This window comes from Ranitomeya variabilis, chromosome 4 (assembly GCF_051348905.1).
Source record: "Ranitomeya variabilis isolate aRanVar5 chromosome 4, aRanVar5.hap1, whole genome shotgun sequence".
NCBI classification, from domain to species: domain Eukaryota; kingdom Metazoa; phylum Chordata; class Amphibia; order Anura; family Dendrobatidae; genus Ranitomeya; species Ranitomeya variabilis.
The window spans coordinates 516606756-516624255 of record NC_135235.1 but is presented as its reverse complement, the minus strand read 5'-3'; the positions used below and the strand labels follow the sequence as shown (position 1 = coordinate 516624255).

The 17500-nt window shown below is 57.5% G+C and overlaps 45 non-coding genes across 45 annotated transcripts in view; all 45 read left to right on the top strand.

Annotated features, from left to right (window-relative positions):
- Positions 1–294: 294 nt before the first annotated feature.
- Positions 295–366, top strand: TRNAP-AGG (transfer RNA proline (anticodon AGG)). Its single transcript has one exon. It is a non-coding gene; the product is annotated as a tRNA-Pro (tRNA).
- A 138-nt stretch (positions 367–504) lies between these two features.
- On the top strand, positions 505–576 carry TRNAP-CGG (transfer RNA proline (anticodon CGG)). The gene has a single exon. It is a non-coding gene; the product is annotated as a tRNA-Pro (tRNA).
- A 414-nt stretch (positions 577–990) lies between these two features.
- Positions 991–1062, top strand: TRNAP-UGG (transfer RNA proline (anticodon UGG)). The gene has a single exon. It is a non-coding gene; the product is annotated as a tRNA-Pro (tRNA).
- A 392-nt stretch (positions 1063–1454) lies between these two features.
- On the top strand, positions 1455–1526 carry TRNAP-AGG (transfer RNA proline (anticodon AGG)). The gene has a single exon. It is a non-coding gene; the product is annotated as a tRNA-Pro (tRNA).
- Positions 1527–1666: 140 nt separating this feature from the next.
- TRNAP-CGG (transfer RNA proline (anticodon CGG)) lies at positions 1667–1738 on the top strand. Its single transcript has one exon. It is a non-coding gene; the product is annotated as a tRNA-Pro (tRNA).
- A 414-nt stretch (positions 1739–2152) lies between these two features.
- TRNAP-UGG (transfer RNA proline (anticodon UGG)) lies at positions 2153–2224 on the top strand. The gene has a single exon. It is a non-coding gene; the product is annotated as a tRNA-Pro (tRNA).
- Positions 2225–2616: 392 nt separating this feature from the next.
- On the top strand, positions 2617–2688 carry TRNAP-AGG (transfer RNA proline (anticodon AGG)). The gene has a single exon. It is a non-coding gene; the product is annotated as a tRNA-Pro (tRNA).
- Positions 2689–2828: 140 nt separating this feature from the next.
- Positions 2829–2900, top strand: TRNAP-CGG (transfer RNA proline (anticodon CGG)). The gene has a single exon. It is a non-coding gene; the product is annotated as a tRNA-Pro (tRNA).
- Positions 2901–3314: 414 nt separating this feature from the next.
- Positions 3315–3386, top strand: TRNAP-UGG (transfer RNA proline (anticodon UGG)). Its single transcript has one exon. It is a non-coding gene; the product is annotated as a tRNA-Pro (tRNA).
- Positions 3387–3778: 392 nt separating this feature from the next.
- Positions 3779–3850, top strand: TRNAP-AGG (transfer RNA proline (anticodon AGG)). Its single transcript has one exon. It is a non-coding gene; the product is annotated as a tRNA-Pro (tRNA).
- Positions 3851–3990: 140 nt separating this feature from the next.
- Positions 3991–4062, top strand: TRNAP-CGG (transfer RNA proline (anticodon CGG)). The gene has a single exon. It is a non-coding gene; the product is annotated as a tRNA-Pro (tRNA).
- Positions 4063–4476: 414 nt separating this feature from the next.
- Positions 4477–4548, top strand: TRNAP-UGG (transfer RNA proline (anticodon UGG)). Its single transcript has one exon. It is a non-coding gene; the product is annotated as a tRNA-Pro (tRNA).
- Positions 4549–4928: 380 nt separating this feature from the next.
- On the top strand, positions 4929–5000 carry TRNAP-AGG (transfer RNA proline (anticodon AGG)). The gene has a single exon. It is a non-coding gene; the product is annotated as a tRNA-Pro (tRNA).
- A 140-nt stretch (positions 5001–5140) lies between these two features.
- Positions 5141–5212, top strand: TRNAP-CGG (transfer RNA proline (anticodon CGG)). The gene has a single exon. It is a non-coding gene; the product is annotated as a tRNA-Pro (tRNA).
- Positions 5213–5623: 411 nt separating this feature from the next.
- Positions 5624–5695, top strand: TRNAP-UGG (transfer RNA proline (anticodon UGG)). The gene has a single exon. It is a non-coding gene; the product is annotated as a tRNA-Pro (tRNA).
- Positions 5696–6087: 392 nt separating this feature from the next.
- TRNAP-CGG (transfer RNA proline (anticodon CGG)) lies at positions 6088–6159 on the top strand. The gene has a single exon. It is a non-coding gene; the product is annotated as a tRNA-Pro (tRNA).
- A 414-nt stretch (positions 6160–6573) lies between these two features.
- Positions 6574–6645, top strand: TRNAP-UGG (transfer RNA proline (anticodon UGG)). The gene has a single exon. It is a non-coding gene; the product is annotated as a tRNA-Pro (tRNA).
- A 392-nt stretch (positions 6646–7037) lies between these two features.
- Positions 7038–7109, top strand: TRNAP-AGG (transfer RNA proline (anticodon AGG)). Its single transcript has one exon. It is a non-coding gene; the product is annotated as a tRNA-Pro (tRNA).
- A 140-nt stretch (positions 7110–7249) lies between these two features.
- On the top strand, positions 7250–7321 carry TRNAP-CGG (transfer RNA proline (anticodon CGG)). Its single transcript has one exon. It is a non-coding gene; the product is annotated as a tRNA-Pro (tRNA).
- A 366-nt stretch (positions 7322–7687) lies between these two features.
- On the top strand, positions 7688–7759 carry TRNAP-AGG (transfer RNA proline (anticodon AGG)). The gene has a single exon. It is a non-coding gene; the product is annotated as a tRNA-Pro (tRNA).
- Positions 7760–7899: 140 nt separating this feature from the next.
- Positions 7900–7971, top strand: TRNAP-CGG (transfer RNA proline (anticodon CGG)). Its single transcript has one exon. It is a non-coding gene; the product is annotated as a tRNA-Pro (tRNA).
- Positions 7972–8385: 414 nt separating this feature from the next.
- Positions 8386–8457, top strand: TRNAP-UGG (transfer RNA proline (anticodon UGG)). Its single transcript has one exon. It is a non-coding gene; the product is annotated as a tRNA-Pro (tRNA).
- Positions 8458–8849: 392 nt separating this feature from the next.
- On the top strand, positions 8850–8921 carry TRNAP-AGG (transfer RNA proline (anticodon AGG)). The gene has a single exon. It is a non-coding gene; the product is annotated as a tRNA-Pro (tRNA).
- Positions 8922–9061: 140 nt separating this feature from the next.
- On the top strand, positions 9062–9133 carry TRNAP-CGG (transfer RNA proline (anticodon CGG)). Its single transcript has one exon. It is a non-coding gene; the product is annotated as a tRNA-Pro (tRNA).
- A 414-nt stretch (positions 9134–9547) lies between these two features.
- On the top strand, positions 9548–9619 carry TRNAP-UGG (transfer RNA proline (anticodon UGG)). Its single transcript has one exon. It is a non-coding gene; the product is annotated as a tRNA-Pro (tRNA).
- Positions 9620–10011: 392 nt separating this feature from the next.
- On the top strand, positions 10012–10083 carry TRNAP-AGG (transfer RNA proline (anticodon AGG)). The gene has a single exon. It is a non-coding gene; the product is annotated as a tRNA-Pro (tRNA).
- A 140-nt stretch (positions 10084–10223) lies between these two features.
- TRNAP-CGG (transfer RNA proline (anticodon CGG)) lies at positions 10224–10295 on the top strand. Its single transcript has one exon. It is a non-coding gene; the product is annotated as a tRNA-Pro (tRNA).
- Positions 10296–10709: 414 nt separating this feature from the next.
- Positions 10710–10781, top strand: TRNAP-UGG (transfer RNA proline (anticodon UGG)). The gene has a single exon. It is a non-coding gene; the product is annotated as a tRNA-Pro (tRNA).
- Positions 10782–11161: 380 nt separating this feature from the next.
- TRNAP-AGG (transfer RNA proline (anticodon AGG)) lies at positions 11162–11233 on the top strand. The gene has a single exon. It is a non-coding gene; the product is annotated as a tRNA-Pro (tRNA).
- A 140-nt stretch (positions 11234–11373) lies between these two features.
- On the top strand, positions 11374–11445 carry TRNAP-CGG (transfer RNA proline (anticodon CGG)). The gene has a single exon. It is a non-coding gene; the product is annotated as a tRNA-Pro (tRNA).
- A 411-nt stretch (positions 11446–11856) lies between these two features.
- TRNAP-UGG (transfer RNA proline (anticodon UGG)) lies at positions 11857–11928 on the top strand. The gene has a single exon. It is a non-coding gene; the product is annotated as a tRNA-Pro (tRNA).
- A 392-nt stretch (positions 11929–12320) lies between these two features.
- TRNAP-CGG (transfer RNA proline (anticodon CGG)) lies at positions 12321–12392 on the top strand. Its single transcript has one exon. It is a non-coding gene; the product is annotated as a tRNA-Pro (tRNA).
- Positions 12393–12806: 414 nt separating this feature from the next.
- TRNAP-UGG (transfer RNA proline (anticodon UGG)) lies at positions 12807–12878 on the top strand. The gene has a single exon. It is a non-coding gene; the product is annotated as a tRNA-Pro (tRNA).
- A 392-nt stretch (positions 12879–13270) lies between these two features.
- Positions 13271–13342, top strand: TRNAP-AGG (transfer RNA proline (anticodon AGG)). Its single transcript has one exon. It is a non-coding gene; the product is annotated as a tRNA-Pro (tRNA).
- Positions 13343–13482: 140 nt separating this feature from the next.
- TRNAP-CGG (transfer RNA proline (anticodon CGG)) lies at positions 13483–13554 on the top strand. The gene has a single exon. It is a non-coding gene; the product is annotated as a tRNA-Pro (tRNA).
- Positions 13555–13968: 414 nt separating this feature from the next.
- On the top strand, positions 13969–14040 carry TRNAP-UGG (transfer RNA proline (anticodon UGG)). The gene has a single exon. It is a non-coding gene; the product is annotated as a tRNA-Pro (tRNA).
- Positions 14041–14432: 392 nt separating this feature from the next.
- On the top strand, positions 14433–14504 carry TRNAP-AGG (transfer RNA proline (anticodon AGG)). Its single transcript has one exon. It is a non-coding gene; the product is annotated as a tRNA-Pro (tRNA).
- Positions 14505–14644: 140 nt separating this feature from the next.
- On the top strand, positions 14645–14716 carry TRNAP-CGG (transfer RNA proline (anticodon CGG)). Its single transcript has one exon. It is a non-coding gene; the product is annotated as a tRNA-Pro (tRNA).
- A 414-nt stretch (positions 14717–15130) lies between these two features.
- TRNAP-UGG (transfer RNA proline (anticodon UGG)) lies at positions 15131–15202 on the top strand. Its single transcript has one exon. It is a non-coding gene; the product is annotated as a tRNA-Pro (tRNA).
- A 380-nt stretch (positions 15203–15582) lies between these two features.
- TRNAP-AGG (transfer RNA proline (anticodon AGG)) lies at positions 15583–15654 on the top strand. Its single transcript has one exon. It is a non-coding gene; the product is annotated as a tRNA-Pro (tRNA).
- A 140-nt stretch (positions 15655–15794) lies between these two features.
- TRNAP-CGG (transfer RNA proline (anticodon CGG)) lies at positions 15795–15866 on the top strand. Its single transcript has one exon. It is a non-coding gene; the product is annotated as a tRNA-Pro (tRNA).
- A 411-nt stretch (positions 15867–16277) lies between these two features.
- TRNAP-UGG (transfer RNA proline (anticodon UGG)) lies at positions 16278–16349 on the top strand. Its single transcript has one exon. It is a non-coding gene; the product is annotated as a tRNA-Pro (tRNA).
- A 394-nt stretch (positions 16350–16743) lies between these two features.
- Positions 16744–16815, top strand: TRNAP-AGG (transfer RNA proline (anticodon AGG)). Its single transcript has one exon. It is a non-coding gene; the product is annotated as a tRNA-Pro (tRNA).
- Positions 16816–16955: 140 nt separating this feature from the next.
- Positions 16956–17027, top strand: TRNAP-CGG (transfer RNA proline (anticodon CGG)). The gene has a single exon. It is a non-coding gene; the product is annotated as a tRNA-Pro (tRNA).
- A 405-nt stretch (positions 17028–17432) lies between these two features.
- The window catches only part of TRNAP-UGG (transfer RNA proline (anticodon UGG)), a 72-nt gene continuing 4 nt past the window's right edge, over positions 17433–17500 (top strand). The window contains exon 1 of the tRNA in view: positions 17433–17500. This exon is cut by the window's right edge and continues 4 nt beyond it. This is a non-coding gene — a tRNA (tRNA-Pro).

Genomic DNA, 17500 nt, shown 5'->3' with positions numbered 1-17500 from the left:
GGCGGCATGTGCCGCCCGTCCCCAGGAAACCCCGACCACCCAACCAAGCCCGGACCTGTGGCAGATTTTGACCCCACGCACGCGGATCTCCACTTGTTTTGAGCTCTTTCGCTCCAAAAACATATGTTGGAGATTGCTGCTCGTTAAAATTCGCATGCGTCTCTCAGGGACTTTTTTTTTTTCCCTGTGGATGTTCCATGAGAGAGCCACGCTTTTCTCTGGAGATGCCAGGCAGGTGCTTCAGTTGGCAGTGCTGGCTACGCCATACAAATTGCAAAGCACCGCTCTGTCGCTGGCTCGTTGGTCTAGGGGTATGATTCTCGCTTAGGGTGCGAGAGGTCCCGGGTTCAAATCCCGGACGAGCCCCACTCTTTCTCTGCGGGGGAACCAGAGTGCTCATCTCCTTTTGCTCTCCCTGTTAGCTAAACCGCTCCGGCTGCTGCATGTGGCCGAGCCTACAAAGGTGAGAGAATCGACGCTGCTGCACGGCACGCACCAAACGTTGGCTCGTTGGTCTAGGGGTATGATTCTCGCTTCGGGTGCGAGAGGTCCCGGGTTCAAATCCCGGACGAGCCCTCGCTGGTGTGTGCCTCGTGTGCCCCTCTCTCCACACGTGGCAGTGCGCTTTTGCAATGGTCTTGCTCGAGGGCACTCCAATCCGTGTCACGTACCCACGGGTGCTTCTCAACAAGGGTCTTGCTCGTTTCCGCCGCCTCGCAGCCTTTTTTGCGAATGGGACTTGATGATCGCGCCGAGGAAGCTCTTTCTTTGCTCGTGGTGGACTGCCATGGCTCGACTTCTCCAGGAAGGTGCGAGGCGTCTTTGGCTGGCTGGCCTTTTCACCGCTCTGTTCCTCTTCTCTTTCTGTCGCGCGGCCACGCTCGACTCCTCCTGCCTCTTTGGACTCCAGTGTCAGATCTTGTTTTTGCTGCAGCCTGTGCCAAATGGTGGCACTGAGCCAGGTGCCTCGCAGCCCTTGCCTCCGTCGCTGGCTCGTTGGTCTAGGGGTATGATTCTCGCTTTGGGTGCGAGAGGTCCCGGGTTCAAATCCCGGACGAGCCCATGCTTGTGGAAGTCTTTGTTGCAGGTCTGTTGCATGCTGGGCTTCCTCCCGCAGGCTCATCTGTTGCATGGATTTTCTTGCAACTGACTGCTGGGAAGGCGGCATGTGCCGCCCGTCCCCAGGAAACCCCGACCACCCAACCAAGCCCGGACCTGTGGCAGATTTTGACCCCACGCACGCGGATCTCCACTTGTTTTGAGCTCTTTCGCTCCAAAAACATATGTTGGAGATTGCTGCTCGTTAAAATTCGCATGCGTCTCTCAGGGACTTTTTTTTTTTCCCTGTGGATGTTCCATGAGAGAGCCACGCTTTTCTCTGGAGATGCCAGGCAGGTGCTTCAGTTGGCAGTGCTGGCTACGCCATACAAATTGCAAAGCACCGCTCTGTCGCTGGCTCGTTGGTCTAGGGGTATGATTCTCGCTTAGGGTGCGAGAGGTCCCGGGTTCAAATCCCGGACGAGCCCCACTCTTTCTCTGCGGGGGAACCAGAGTGCTCATCTCCTTTTGCCCTCCCCCTGTTAGCTAAACCGCTCCGGCTGCTGCTTGTGGCCGAGCCTACAAAGGTGAGAGAATCGACGCTGCTGCACGGCACGCACCAAACGTTGGCTCGTTGGTCTAGGGGTATGATTCTCGCTTCGGGTGCGAGAGGTCCCGGGTTCAAATCCCGGACGAGCCCTCGCTGGTGTGTGCCTCGTGTGCCCCTCTCTCCACACGTGGCAGTGCGCTTTTGCAATGGTCTTGCTCGAGGGCACTCCAATCCGTGTCACGTACCCACGGGTGCTTCTCAACAAGGGTCTTGCTCGTTTCCGCCGCCTCGCAGCCTTTTTTGCGAATGGGACTTGATGATCGCGCCGAGGAAGCTCTTTCTTTGCTCGTGGTGGACTGCCATGGCTCGACTTCTCCAGGAAGGTGCGAGGCGTCTTTGGCTGGCTGGCCTTTTCACCGCTCTGTTCCTCTTCTCTTTCTGTCGCGCGGCCACGCTCGACTCCTCCTGCCTCTTTGGACTCCAGTGTCAGATCTTGTTTTTGCTGCAGCCTGTGCCAAATGGTGGCACTGAGCCAGGTGCCTCGCAGCCCTTGCCTCCGTCGCTGGCTCGTTGGTCTAGGGGTATGATTCTCGCTTTGGGTGCGAGAGGTCCCGGGTTCAAATCCCGGACGAGCCCATGCTTGTGGAAGTCTTTGTTGCAGGTCTGTTGCATGCTGGGCTTCCTCCCGCAGGCTCATCTGTTGCATGGATTTTCTTGCAACTGACTGCTGGGAAGGCGGCATGTGCCGCCCGTCCCCAGGAAACCCCGACCACCCAACCAAGCCCGGACCTGTGGCAGATTTTGACCCCACGCACGCGGATCTCCACTTGTTTTGAGCTCTTTCGCTCCAAAAACATATGTTGGAGATTGCTGCTCGTTAAAATTCGCATGCGTCTCTCAGGGACTTTTTTTTTTTCCCTGTGGATGTTCCATGAGAGAGCCACGCTTTTCTCTGGAGATGCCAGGCAGGTGCTTCAGTTGGCAGTGCTGGCTACGCCATACAAATTGCAAAGCGCCGCTCTGTCGCTGGCTCGTTGGTCTAGGGGTATGATTCTCGCTTAGGGTGCGAGAGGTCCCGGGTTCAAATCCCGGACGAGCCCCACTCTTTCTCTGCGGGGGAACCAGAGTGCTCATCTCCTTTTGCCCTCCCCCTGTTAGCTAAACCGCTCCGGCTGCTGCTTGTGGCCGAGCCTACAAAGGTGAGAGAATCGACGCTGCTGCACGGCACGCACCAAACGTTGGCTCGTTGGTCTAGGGGTATGATTCTCGCTTCGGGTGCGAGAGGTCCCGGGTTCAAATCCCGGACGAGCCCTCGCTGGTGTGTGCCTCGTGTGCCCCTCTCTCCACACGTGGCAGTGCGCTTTTGCAATGGTCTTGCTCGAGGGCACTCCAATCCGTGTCACGTACCCACGGGTGCTTCTCAACAAGGGTCTTGCTCGTTTCCGCCGCCTCGCAGCCTTTTTTGCGAATGGGACTTGATGATCGCGCCGAGGAAGCTCTTTCTTTGCTCGTGGTGGACTGCCATGGCTCGACTTCTCCAGGAAGGTGCGAGGCGTCTTTGGCTGGCTGGCCTTTTCACCGCTCTGTTCCTCTTCTCTTTCTGTCGCGCGGCCACGCTCGACTCCTCCTGCCTCTTTGGACTCCAGTGTCAGATCTTGTTTTTGCTGCAGCCTGTGCCAAATGGTGGCGCTGAGCCAGGTGCCTCGCAGCCCTTGCCTCCGTCGCTGGCTCGTTGGTCTAGGGGTATGATTCTCGCTTTGGGTGCGAGAGGTCCCGGGTTCAAATCCCGGACGAGCCCATGCTTGTGGAAGTCTTTGTTGCAGGTCTGTTGCATGCTGGGCTTCCTCCCGCAGGCTCATCTGTTGCATGGATTTTCTTGCAACTGACTGCTGGGAAGGCGGCATGTGCCGCCCGACCCCAGGAAACACCGACCACCCAACCAAGCTCGGACCTGTGGCAGATTTTGACCCCACGCACGCGGATCTCCACTTGTTTTGAGCTCTTTCGCTCCAAAAACATATGTTGGAGATTGCTGCTCGTTAAAATTCGCATGCGTCTCTCAGGGACTTTTTTTTTTCCCCTGTGGATGTTCCATGAGAGAGCCACGCTTTTCTCTGGAGATGCCAGGCAGGTGCTTCAGTTGGCAGTGCTGGCTACGCCATACAAATTGCAAAGCTCCGCTCTGTCGCTGGCTCGTTGGTCTAGGGGTATGATTCTCGCTTAGGGTGCGAGAGGTCCCGGGTTCAAATCCCGGACGAGCCCCACTCTTTCTCTGCGGGGGAACCAGAGTGCTCATCTCCTTTTGCCCTCCCCCTGTTAGCTAAACCGCTCCGGCTGCTGCTTGTGGCCGAGCCTACAAAGGTGAGAGAATCGACACTGCTGCACGGCACGCACCAAACGTTGGCTCGTTGGTCTAGGGGTATGATTCTCGCTTCGGGTGCGAGAGGTCCCGGGTTCAAATCCCGGACGAGCCCTCGCTGGTGTGTGCCTCGTGTGCCCCTCTCTCCACACGTGGCAGTGCGCTTTTGCAATGGTCTTGCTCGAGGGCACTCCAATCCGTGTCACGTACCCACGGGTGCTTCTCAACAAGGGTCTTGCTCGTTTCCGCCGCCTCGCAGCCTTTTTTGCGAATGGGACTTGATGATCGCGCCGAGGAAGCTCTTTCTTTGCTCGTGGTGGACTGCCATGGCTCGACTTCTCCAGGAAGGTGCGAGGCGTCTTTGGCTGGCTGGCCTTTTCACCGCTCTGTTCCTCTTCTCTTTCTGTCGCGCGGCCACGCTCGACTCCTCCTGCCTCTTTGGACTCCAGTGTCAGATCTTGTTTTTGCTGCAGCCTGTGCCAAATGGTGGCGCTGAGCCAGGTGCCTCGCAGCCATTGCCTCCGTCGCTGGCTCGTTGGTCTAGGGGTATGATTCTCGCTTTGGGTGCGAGAGGTCCCGGGTTCAAATCCCGGATGAGCCCATGCTTGTGGAAGTCTTTGTTGCATGCTGGGCTTCCTCCCGCAGGCTCATCTGTTGCATGGATTTTCTTGCAACTGACTGCTGGGAAGGCGGCATGTGCCGCCCGTCCCCAGGAAACCCCGACCACCCAACCAAGCCCGGACCTGTGGCAGATTTTGACCCCACGCACGCGGATCTCCACTTGTTTTGAGCTCTTTCGCTCCAAAAACATATGTTGGAGATTGCTGCTCGTTAAAATTCGCATGCGTCTCTCAGGGACTTTTTTTTTTCCCTGTGGATGTTGCATGAGAGAGCCACGCTTTTCTCTGGAGATGCCAGGCAGGTGCTTCAGTTGGCAGTGCTGGCTACGCCATACAAATTGCAAAGCGCCGCTCTGTCGCTGGCTCGTTGGTCTAGGGGTATGATTCTCGCTTAGGGTGCGAGAGGTCCCGGGTTCAAATCCCGGACGAGCCCCACTCTTTCTCTGCGGGGGAACCAGAGTGCTCATCTCCTTTTGCCCTCCCCCTGTTAGCTAAACCGCTCCGGGTGCTGTTTGTGGCCGAGCCTACAAAGGTGAGAGAATCGACGCTGCTGCACGGCACGCACCAAACGTTGGCTCGTTGGTCTAGGGGTATGATTCTCGCTTCGGGTGCGAGAGGTCCCGGGTTCAAATCCCGGACGAGCCCTCGCTGGTGTGTGCCTCGTGTGCCCCTCTCTCCACACGTGGCAGTGCGCTTTTGCAATGGTCTTGCTCGAGGGCACTCCAATCCGTGTCACGTACCCACGGGTGCTTCTCAACAAGGGTCTTGCTCGTTTCCGCCGCCTCGCAGCCTTTTTTGCGAATGGGACTTGATCGCGCCGAGGAAGCTCTTTCTTTGCTCGTGGTGGACTGCCATGGCTCGACTTCTCCAGGAAGGTGCGAGGCGTCTTTGGCTGGCTGGCCTTTTCACCGCTCTGTTCCTCTTCTCTTTCTGTCGCGCGGCCACGCTCGACTCCTCCTGCCTCTTTGGACTCCAGTGTCAGATCTTGTTTTTGCTGCAGCCTGTGCCAAATGGTGGCGCTGAGCCAGGTGCCTCGCAGCCCTTGCCTCCGTCGCTGGCTCGTTGGTCTAGGGGTATGATTCTCGCTTTGGGTGCGAGAGGTCCCGGGTTCAAATCCCGGATGAGCCCATGCTTGTGGAAGTCTTTGTTGCAGGTCTGTTGCATGCTGGGCTTCCTCCCGCAGGCTCATCTGTTGCATGGATTTTCTTGCAACTGACTGCTGGGAAGGCGGCATGTGCCGCCCGTCCCCAGGAAACCCCGACCACCCAACCAAGCCCGGACCTGTGGCAGATTTTGACCCCACGCACGCGGATCTCCACTTGTTTTGAGCTCTTTCGCTCCAAAAACATATGTTGGAGATTGCTGCTCGTTAAAATTCGCATGCGTCTCTCAGGGACTTTTTTTTTTTCCCTGTGGATGTTCCATGAGAGAGCCACGCTTTTCTCTGGAGATGCCAGGCAGGTGCTTCAGTTGGCAGTGCTGGCTACGCCATACAAATTGCAAAGCACCGCTCTGTCGCTGGCTCGTTGGTCTAGGGGTATGATTCTCGCTTCGGGTGCGAGAGGTCCCGGGTTCAAATCCCGGACGAGCCCTCGCTGGTGTGTGCCTCGTGTGCCCCTCTCTCCACACGTGGCAGTGCGCTTTTGCAATGGTCTTGCTCGAGGGCACTCCAATCCGTGTCACGTACCCACGGGTGCTTCTCAACAAGGGTCTTGCTCGTTTCCGCCGCCTCGCAGCCTTTTTTGCGAATGGGACTTGATGATCGCGCCGAGGAAGCTCTTTCTTTGCTCGTGGTGGACTGCCATGGCTCGACTTCTCCAGGAAGGTGCGAGGCGTCTTTGGCTGGCTGGCCTTTTCACCGCTCTGTTCCTCTTCTCTTTCTGTCGCGCGGCCACGCTCGACTCCTCCTGCCTCTTTGGACTCCAGTGTCAGATCTTGTTTTTGCTGCAGCCTGTGCCAAATGGTGGCGCTGAGCCAGGTGCCTCGCAGCCCTTGCCTCCGTCGCTGGCTCGTTGGTCTAGGGGTATGATTCTCGCTTTGGGTGCGAGAGGTCCCGGGTTCAAATCCCGGACGAGCCCATGCTTGTGGAAGTCTTTGTTGCAGGTCTGTTGCATGCTGGGCTTCCTCCCGCAGGCTCATCTGTTGCATGGATTTTCTTGCAACTGACTGCTGGGAAGGCGGCATGTGCCGCCCGTCCCCAGGAAACCCCGACCACCCAACCAAGCTCGGACCTGTGGCAGATTTTGACCCCACGCACGCGGATCTCCACTTGTTTTGAGCTCTTTCGCTCCAAAAACATATGTTGGAGATTGCTGCTCGTTAAAATTCGCATGCGTCTCTCAGGGACTTTTTTTTTTTCCCTGTGGATGTTCCATGAGAGAGCCACGCTTTTCTCTGGAGATGCCAGGCAGGTGCTTCAGTTGGCAGTGCTGGCTACGCCATACAAATTGCAAAGCGCCGCTCTGTCGCTGGCTCGTTGGTCTAGGGGTATGATTCTCGCTTAGGGTGCGAGAGGTCCCGGGTTCAAATCCCGGATGAGCCCCACTCTTTCTCTGCGGGGGAACCAGAGTGCTCATCTCCTTTTGCCCTCCCCCTGTTAGCTAAACCTCTCCGGGTGCTGCTTGTGGCCGAGCCTACAAAGGTGAGAGAATCGACGCTGCTGCACGGCACGCACCAAACGTTGGCTCGTTGGTCTAGGGGTATGATTCTCGCTTCGGGTGCGAGAGGTCCCGGGTTCAAATCCCGGACGAGCCCTCGCTGGTGTGTGCCTCGTGTGCCCCTCTCTCCACACGTGGCAGTGCGCTTTTGCAATGGTCTTGCTCGAGGGCACTCCAATCCGTGTCACGTACCCACGGGTGCTTCTCAACAAGGGTCTTGCTCGGGTCCCGAGATTTTGACCCCACGCACGCGGATCTCCACTTGTTTTGAGCTCTTTCGCTCCAAAAACATATGTTGGAGATTGCTGCTCGTTAAAATTCGCATGCGTCTCTCAGGGACTTTTTTTTTTTCCCTGTGGATGTTCCATGAGAGAGCCACGCTTTTCTCTGGAGATGCCAGGCAGGTGCTTCAGTTGGCAGTGCTGGCTACGCCATACAAATTGCAAAGCACCGCTCTGTCGCTGGCTCGTTGGTCTAGGGGTATGATTCTCGCTTAGGGTGCGAGAGGTCCCGGGTTCAAATCCCGGACGAGCCCCACTCTTTCTCTGCGGGGGAACCAGAGTGCTCATCTCCTTTTGCCCTCCCCCTGTTAGCTAAACCGCTCCGGCTGCTGCTTGTGGCCGAGCCTACAAAGGTGAGAGAATCGACGCTGCTGCACGGCACGCACCAAACGTTGGCTCGTTGGTCTAGGGGTATGATTCTCGCTTCGGGTGCGAGAGGTCCCGGGTTCAAATCCCGGACGAGCCCTCGCTGGTGTGTGCCTCGTGTGCCCCTCTCTCCACACGTGGCAGTGCGCTTTTGCAATGGTCTTGCTCGAGGGCACTCCAATCCGTGTCACGTACCCACGGGTGCTTCTCAACAAGGGTCTTGCTCGTTTCCGCCGCCTCGCAGCCTTTTTTGCGAATGGGACTTGATGATCGCGCCGAGGAAGCTCTTTCTTTGCTCGTGGTGGACTGCCATGGCTCGACTTCTCCAGGAAGGTGCGAGGCGTCTTTGGCTGGCTGGCCTTTTCACCGCTCTGTTCCTCTTCTCTTTCTGTCGCGCGGCCACGCTCGACTCCTCCTGCCTCTTTGGACTCCAGTGTCAGATCTTGTTTTTGCTGCAGCCTGTGCCAAATGGTGGCACTGAGCCAGGTGCCTCGCAGCCCTTGCCTCCGTCGCTGGCTCGTTGGTCTAGGGGTATGATTCTCGCTTTGGGTGCGAGAGGTCCCGGGTTCAAATCCCGGACGAGCCCATGCTTGTGGAAGTCTTTGTTGCAGGTCTGTTGCATGCTGGGCTTCCTCCCGCAGGCTCATCTGTTGCATGGATTTTCTTGCAACTGACTGCTGGGAAGGCGGCATGTGCCGCCCGTCCCCAGGAAACCCCGACCACCCAACCAAGCCCGGACCTGTGGCAGATTTTGACCCCACGCACGCGGATCTCCACTTGTTTTGAGCTCTTTCGCTCCAAAAACATATGTTGGAGATTGCTGCTCGTTAAAATTCGCATGCGTCTCTCAGGGACTTTTTTTTTTTCCCTGTGGATGTTCCATGAGAGAGCCACGCTTTTCTCTGGAGATGCCAGGCAGGTGCTTCAGTTGGCAGTGCTGGCTACGCCATACAAATTGCAAAGCGCCGCTCTGTCGCTGGCTCGTTGGTCTAGGGGTATGATTCTCGCTTAGGGTGCGAGAGGTCCCGGGTTCAAATCCCGGACGAGCCCCACTCTTTCTCTGCGGGGGAACCAGAGTGCTCATCTCCTTTTGCCCTCCCCCTGTTAGCTAAACCGCTCCGGCTGCTGCTTGTGGCCGAGCCTACAAAGGTGAGAGAATCGACGCTGCTGCACGGCACGCACCAAACGTTGGCTCGTTGGTCTAGGGGTATGATTCTCGCTTCGGGTGCGAGAGGTCCCGGGTTCAAATCCCGGACGAGCCCTCGCTGGTGTGTGCCTCGTGTGCCCCTCTCTCCACACGTGGCAGTGCGCTTTTGCAATGGTCTTGCTCGAGGGCACTCCAATCCGTGTCACGTACCCACGGGTGCTTCTCAACAAGGGTCTTGCTCGTTTCCGCCGCCTCGCAGCCTTTTTTGCGAATGGGACTTGATGATCGCGCCGAGGAAGCTCTTTCTTTGCTCGTGGTGGACTGCCATGGCTCGACTTCTCCAGGAAGGTGCGAGGCGTCTTTGGCTGGCTGGCCTTTTCACCGCTCTGTTCCTCTTCTCTTTCTGTCGCGCGGCCACGCTCGACTCCTCCTGCCTCTTTGGACTCCAGTGTCAGATCTTGTTTTTGCTGCAGCCTGTGCCAAATGGTGGCGCTGAGCCAGGTGCCTCGCAGCCCTTGCCTCCGTCGCTGGCTCGTTGGTCTAGGGGTATGATTCTCGCTTTGGGTGCGAGAGGTCCCGGGTTCAAATCCCGGACGAGCCCATGCTTGTGGAAGTCTTTGTTGCAGGTCTGTTGCATGCTGGGCTTCCTCCCGCAGGCTCATCTGTTGCATGGATTTTCTTGCAACTGACTGCTGGGAAGGCGGCATGTGCCGCCCGACCCCAGGAAACACCGACCACCCAACCAAGCTCGGACCTGTGGCAGATTTTGACCCCACGCACGCGGATCTCCACTTGTTTTGAGCTCTTTCGCTCCAAAAACATATGTTGGAGATTGCTGCTCGTTAAAATTCGCATGCGTCTCTCAGGGACTTTTTTTTTTCCCCTGTGGATGTTCCATGAGAGAGCCACGCTTTTCTCTGGAGATGCCAGGCAGGTGCTTCAGTTGGCAGTGCTGGCTACGCCATACAAATTGCAAAGCTCCGCTCTGTCGCTGGCTCGTTGGTCTAGGGGTATGATTCTCGCTTAGGGTGCGAGAGGTCCCGGGTTCAAATCCCGGACGAGCCCCACTCTTTCTCTGCGGGGGAACCAGAGTGCTCATCTCCTTTTGCCCTCCCCCTGTTAGCTAAACCGCTCCGGCTGCTGCTTGTGGCCGAGCCTACAAAGGTGAGAGAATCGACACTGCTGCACGGCACGCACCAAACGTTGGCTCGTTGGTCTAGGGGTATGATTCTCGCTTCGGGTGCGAGAGGTCCCGGGTTCAAATCCCGGACGAGCCCTCGCTGGTGTGTGCCTCGTGTGCCCCTCTCTCCACACGTGGCAGTGCGCTTTTGCAATGGTCTTGCTCGAGGGCACTCCAATCCGTGTCACGTACCCACGGGTGCTTCTCAACAAGGGTCTTGCTCGTTTCCGCCGCCTCGCAGCCTTTTTTGCGAATGGGACTTGATGATCGCGCCGAGGAAGCTCTTTCTTTGCTCGTGGTGGACTGCCATGGCTCGACTTCTCCAGGAAGGTGCGAGGCGTCTTTGGCTGGCTGGCCTTTTCACCGCTCTGTTCCTCTTCTCTTTCTGTCGCGCGGCCACGCTCGACTCCTCCTGCCTCTTTGGACTCCAGTGTCAGATCTTGTTTTTGCTGCAGCCTGTGCCAAATGGTGGCGCTGAGCCAGGTGCCTCGCAGCCATTGCCTCCGTCGCTGGCTCGTTGGTCTAGGGGTATGATTCTCGCTTTGGGTGCGAGAGGTCCCGGGTTCAAATCCCGGATGAGCCCATGCTTGTGGAAGTCTTTGTTGCATGCTGGGCTTCCTCCCGCAGGCTCATCTGTTGCATGGATTTTCTTGCAACTGACTGCTGGGAAGGCGGCATGTGCCGCCCGTCCCCAGGAAACCCCGACCACCCAACCAAGCCCGGACCTGTGGCAGATTTTGACCCCACGCACGCGGATCTCCACTTGTTTTGAGCTCTTTCGCTCCAAAAACATATGTTGGAGATTGCTGCTCGTTAAAATTCGCATGCGTCTCTCAGGGACTTTTTTTTTTCCCTGTGGATGTTGCATGAGAGAGCCACGCTTTTCTCTGGAGATGCCAGGCAGGTGCTTCAGTTGGCAGTGCTGGCTACGCCATACAAATTGCAAAGCGCCGCTCTGTCGCTGGCTCGTTGGTCTAGGGGTATGATTCTCGCTTAGGGTGCGAGAGGTCCCGGGTTCAAATCCCGGACGAGCCCCACTCTTTCTCTGCGGGGGAACCAGAGTGCTCATCTCCTTTTGCCCTCCCCCTGTTAGCTAAACCGCTCCGGGTGCTGTTTGTGGCCGAGCCTACAAAGGTGAGAGAATCGACGCTGCTGCACGGCACGCACCAAACGTTGGCTCGTTGGTCTAGGGGTATGATTCTCGCTTCGGGTGCGAGAGGTCCCGGGTTCAAATCCCGGACGAGCCCTCGCTGGTGTGTGCCTCGTGTGCCCCTCTCTCCACACGTGGCAGTGCGCTTTTGCAATGGTCTTGCTCGAGGGCACTCCAATCCGTGTCACGTACCCACGGGTGCTTCTCAACAAGGGTCTTGCTCGTTTCCGCCGCCTCGCAGCCTTTTTTGCGAATGGGACTTGATCGCGCCGAGGAAGCTCTTTCTTTGCTCGTGGTGGACTGCCATGGCTCGACTTCTCCAGGAAGGTGCGAGGCGTCTTTGGCTGGCTGGCCTTTTCACCGCTCTGTTCCTCTTCTCTTTCTGTCGCGCGGCCACGCTCGACTCCTCCTGCCTCTTTGGACTCCAGTGTCAGATCTTGTTTTTGCTGCAGCCTGTGCCAAATGGTGGCGCTGAGCCAGGTGCCTCGCAGCCCTTGCCTCCGTCGCTGGCTCGTTGGTCTAGGGGTATGATTCTCGCTTTGGGTGCGAGAGGTCCCGGGTTCAAATCCCGGATGAGCCCATGCTTGTGGAAGTCTTTGTTGCAGGTCTGTTGCATGCTGGGCTTCCTCCCGCAGGCTCATCTGTTGCATGGATTTTCTTGCAACTGACTGCTGGGAAGGCGGCATGTGCCGCCCGTCCCCAGGAAACCCCGACCACCCAACCAAGCCCGGACCTGTGGCAGATTTTGACCCCACGCACGCGGATCTCCACTTGTTTTGAGCTCTTTCGCTCCAAAAACATATGTTGGAGATTGCTGCTCGTTAAAATTCGCATGCGTCTCTCAGGGACTTTTTTTTTTTCCCTGTGGATGTTCCATGAGAGAGCCACGCTTTTCTCTGGAGATGCCAGGCAGGTGCTTCAGTTGGCAGTGCTGGCTACGCCATACAAATTGCAAAGCACCGCTCTGTCGCTGGCTCGTTGGTCTAGGGGTATGATTCTCGCTTCGGGTGCGAGAGGTCCCGGGTTCAAATCCCGGACGAGCCCTCGCTGGTGTGTGCCTCGTGTGCCCCTCTCTCCACACGTGGCAGTGCGCTTTTGCAATGGTCTTGCTCGAGGGCACTCCAATCCGTGTCACGTACCCACGGGTGCTTCTCAACAAGGGTCTTGCTCGTTTCCGCCGCCTCGCAGCCTTTTTTGCGAATGGGACTTGATGATCGCGCCGAGGAAGCTCTTTCTTTGCTCGTGGTGGACTGCCATGGCTCGACTTCTCCAGGAAGGTGCGAGGCGTCTTTGGCTGGCTGGCCTTTTCACCGCTCTGTTCCTCTTCTCTTTCTGTCGCGCGGCCACGCTCGACTCCTCCTGCCTCTTTGGACTCCAGTGTCAGATCTTGTTTTTGCTGCAGCCTGTGCCAAATGGTGGCGCTGAGCCAGGTGCCTCGCAGCCCTTGCCTCCGTCGCTGGCTCGTTGGTCTAGGGGTATGATTCTCGCTTTGGGTGCGAGAGGTCCCGGGTTCAAATCCCGGACGAGCCCATGCTTGTGGAAGTCTTTGTTGCAGGTCTGTTGCATGCTGGGCTTCCTCCCGCAGGCTCATCTGTTGCATGGATTTTCTTGCAACTGACTGCTGGGAAGGCGGCATGTGCCGCCCGTCCCCAGGAAACCCCGACCACCCAACCAAGCTCGGACCTGTGGCAGATTTTGACCCCACGCACGCGGATCTCCACTTGTTTTGAGCTCTTTCGCTCCAAAAACATATGTTGGAGATTGCTGCTCGTTAAAATTCGCATGCGTCTCTCAGGGACTTTTTTTTTTTCCCTGTGGATGTTCCATGAGAGAGCCACGCTTTTCTCTGGAGATGCCAGGCAGGTGCTTCAGTTGGCAGTGCTGGCTACGCCATACAAATTGCAAAGCGCCGCTCTGTCGCTGGCTCGTTGGTCTAGGGGTATGATTCTCGCTTAGGGTGCGAGAGGTCCCGGGTTCAAATCCCGGATGAGCCCCACTCTTTCTCTGCGGGGGAACCAGAGTGCTCATCTCCTTTTGCCCTCCCCCTGTTAGCTAAACCTCTCCGGGTGCTGCTTGTGGCCGAGCCTACAAAGGTGAGAGAATCGACGCTGCTGCACGGCACGCACCAAACGTTGGCTCGTTGGTCTAGGGGTATGATTCTCGCTTCGGGTGCGAGAGGTCCCGGGTTCAAATCCCGGACGAGCCCTCGCTGGTGTGTGCCTCGTGTGCCCCTCTCTCCACACGTGGCAGTGCGCTTTTGCAATGGTCTTGCTCGAGGGCACTCCAATCCGTGTCACGTACCCACGGGTGCTTCTCAACAAGGGTCTTGCTCGTTTCCGCCGCCTCGCAGCCTTTTTTGCGAATGGGACTTGATGATCGCACCGAGGAAGCTCTTTCTTTGCTCGTGGTGGACTGCCATGGCTCGACTTCTCCAGGAAGGTGCGAGGCGTCTTTGGCTGGCTGGCCTTTTCACCACTCTGTTCCTCTTCTCTTTCTGTCGCGCGGCCACGCTCGACTCCTCCTGCCTCTTTGGACTCCAGTGTCAGATCTTGTTTTTGCTGCAGCCTGTGCCAAATGGTGGCGCTGAGCCAGGTGCCTCGCAGCCCTTGCCTCCGTCGCTGGCTCGTTGGTCTAGGGGTATGATTCTCGCTTTGGGTGCGAGAGGTCCTGGGTTCAAATACCGGACGAGCCCATGCTTGTGGAAGTCTTTGTTGCAGGTCTGTTGCATGCTGGGCTTCCTCCCGCAGGCTCATCTGTTGCATGGATTTTCTTGCAACTGACTGCTGGGAAGGCGGCATGTGCCGCCCGTCCCCAGGAAACCCCGACCACCCAACCAAGCCCGGACCTGTGGCAGATATTGACCCCACGCACGCGGATCTCCACTTGTTTTGAGCTCTTTCGCTCCAAAAACATATGTTGGAGATTGCTGCTCGTTAAAATTCGCATGCGTCTCTCAGGGACTTTTTTTTTTTCCCTGTGGATGTTCCATGAGAGAGCCACGCTTTTCTCTGGAGATGCCAGGCAGGTGCTTCAGTTGGCAGTGCTGGCTACGCCATACAAATTGCAAAGCTCCGCTCTGTCGCTGGCTCGTTGGTCTAGGGGTATGATTCTCGCTTAGGGTGCGAGAGGTCCCGGGTTCAAATCCCGGACGAGCCCCACTCTTTCTCTGCGGGGGAACCAGAGTGCTCATCTCCTTTTGCCCTCCCCCTGTTAGCTAAACCGCTCCGGCTGCTGCTTGTGGCCGAGCCTACAAAGGTGAGAGAATCGACACTGCTGCACGGCACGCACCAAACGTTGGCTCGTTGGTCTAGGGGTATGATTCTCGCTTCGGGTGCGAGAGGTCCCGGGTTCAAATCCCGGACGAGCCCTCGCTGGTGTGTGCCTCGTGTGCCCCTCTCTCCACACGTGGCAGTGCGCTTTTGCAATGGTCTTGCTCGAGGGCACTCCAATCCGTGTCACGTACCCACGGGTGCTTCTCAACAAGGGTCTTGCTCGTTTCCGCCGCCTCGCAGCCTTTTTTGCGAATGGGACTTGATGATCGCGCCGAGGAAGCTCTTTCTTTGCTCGTGGTGGACTGCCATGGCTCGACTTCTCCAGGAAGGTGCGAGGCGTCTTTGGCTGGCTGGCCTTTTCACCGCTCTGTTCCTCTTCTCTTTCTGTCGCGCGGCCACGCTCGACTCCTCCTGCCTCTTTGGACTCCAGTGTCAGATCTTGTTTTTGCTGCAGCCTGTGCCAAATGGTGGCGCTGAGCCAGGTGCCTCGCAGCCATTGCCTCCGTCGCTGGCTCGTTGGTCTAGGGGTATGATTCTCGCTTTGGGTGCGAGAGGTCCCGGGTTCAAATCCCGGATGAGCCCATGCTTGTGGAAGTCTTTGTTGCATGCTGGGCTTCCTCCCGCAGGCTCATCTGTTGCATGGATTTTCTTGCAACTGACTGCTGGGAAGGCGGCATGTGCCGCCCGTCCCCAGGAAACCCCGACCACCCAACCAAGCCCGGACCTGTGGCAGATTTTGACCCCACGCACGCGGATCTCCACTTGTTTTGAGCTCTTTCGCTCCAAAAACATATGTTGGAGATTGCTGCTCGTTAAAATTCGCATGCGTCTCTCAGGGACTTTTTTTTTTCCCTGTGGATGTTGCATGAGAGAGCCACGCTTTTCTCTGGAGATGCCAGGCAGGTGCTTCAGTTGGCAGTGCTGGCTACGCCATACAAATTGCAAAGCGCCGCTCTGTCGCTGGCTCGTTGGTCTAGGGGTATGATTCTCGCTTAGGGTGCGAGAGGTCCCGGGTTCAAATCCCGGACGAGCCCCACTCTTTCTCTGCGGGGGAACCAGAGTGCTCATCTCCTTTTGCCCTCCCCCTGTTAGCTAAACCGCTCCGGGTGCTGTTTGTGGCCGAGCCTACAAAGGTGAGAGAATCGACGCTGCTGCACGGCACGCACCAAACGTTGGCTCGTTGGTCTAGGGGTATGATTCTCGCTTCGGGTGCGAGAGGTCCCGGGTTCAAATCCCGGACGAGCCCTCGCTGGTGTGTGCCTCGTGTGCCCCTCTCTCCACACGTGGCAGTGCGCTTTTGCAATGGTCTTGCTCGAGGGCACTCCAATCCGTGTCACGTACCCACGGGTGCTTCTCAACAAGGGTCTTGCTCGTTTCCGCCGCCTCGCAGCCTTTTTTGCGAATGGGACTTGATCGCGCCGAGGAAGCTCTTTCTTTGCTCGTGGTGGACTGCCATGGCTCGACTTCTCCAGGAAGGTGCGAGGCGTCTTTGGCTGGCTGGCCTTTTCACCGCTCTGTTCCTCTTCTCTTTCTGTCGCGCGGCCACGCTCGACTCCTCCTGCCTCTTTGGACTCCAGTGTCAGATCTTGTTTTTGCTGCAGCCTGTGCCAAATGGTGGCGCTGAGCCAGGTGCCTCGCAGCCCTTGCCTCCGTCGCTGGCTCGTTGGTCTAGGGGTATGATTCTCGCTTTGGGTGCGAGAGGTCCCGGGTTCAAATCCCGGATGAGCCCATGCTTGTGGAAGTCTTTGTTGCAGGTCTGTTGCATGCTGGGCTTCCTCCCGCAGGCTCATCTGTTGCATGGATTTTCTTGCAACTGACTGCTGGGAAGGCGGCATGTGCCGCCCGTCCCCAGGAAACCCCGACCACCCAACCAAGCCCGGACCTGTGGCAGATTTTGACCCCACGCACGCGGATCTCCACTTGTTTTGAGCTCTTTCGCTCCAAAAACATATGTTGGAGATTGCTGCTCGTTAAAATTCGCATGCGTCTCTCAGGGACTTTTTTTTTTTCTCCCTGTGGATGTTCCATGAGAGAGCCACGCTTTTCTCTGGAGATGCCAGGCAGGTGCTTCAGTTGGCAGTGCTGGCTACGCCATACAAATTGCAAAGCACCGCTCTGTCGCTGGCTCGTTGGTCTAGGGGTATGATTCTCGCTTAGGGTGCGAGAGGTCCCGGGTTCAAATCCTGGACGAGCCCCACTCTTTCTCTGCGGGGGAACCAGAGTGCTCATCTCCTTTTGCCCTCCCCCTGTTAGCTAAACCTCTCCGGGTGCTGCTTGTGGCCGAGCCTACAAAGGTGAGAGAATCGACGCTGCTGCACAGCACGCACCAAACTTTGGCTCGTTGGTCTAGGGGTATGATTCTCGCTTCGGGTGCGAGAGGTCCCGGGTTCAAATCCCGGACGAGCCCTCGCTGGTGTGTGCCCCTCTCTCCACACGTGGCAGTGCGCTTTTGCAATGGTCTTGCTCGAGGGCACTCCAATCCGTGTCACGTACCCACGGGTGCTTCTCAACAAGGGTCTTGCTCGTTTCCGCCGCCTCGCAGCCTTTTTTGCGAATGGGACTTGATGATCGCGCCGAGGAAGCTCTTTCTTTGCTCGTGGTGGACTGCCATGGCTCGACTTCTCCAGGAAGGTGCGAGGCGTCTTTGGCTGGCTGGCCTTTTCACCGCTCTGTTCCTCTTCTCTTTCTGTCGCGCGGCCACGCTCGACTCCTCCTGCCTCTTTGGACTCCAGTGTCAGATCTTGCTTTTGCTGCAGCCTGTGCCAAATGGTGACGCTGAGCCAGGTGCCTCGCAGCCCTTGCCTCTGTCGCTGGCTCGTTGGTCTAGGGGTATGATTCTCGCTTTGGGTGCGAGAGGTCCCGGGTTCAAATCCCGGACGA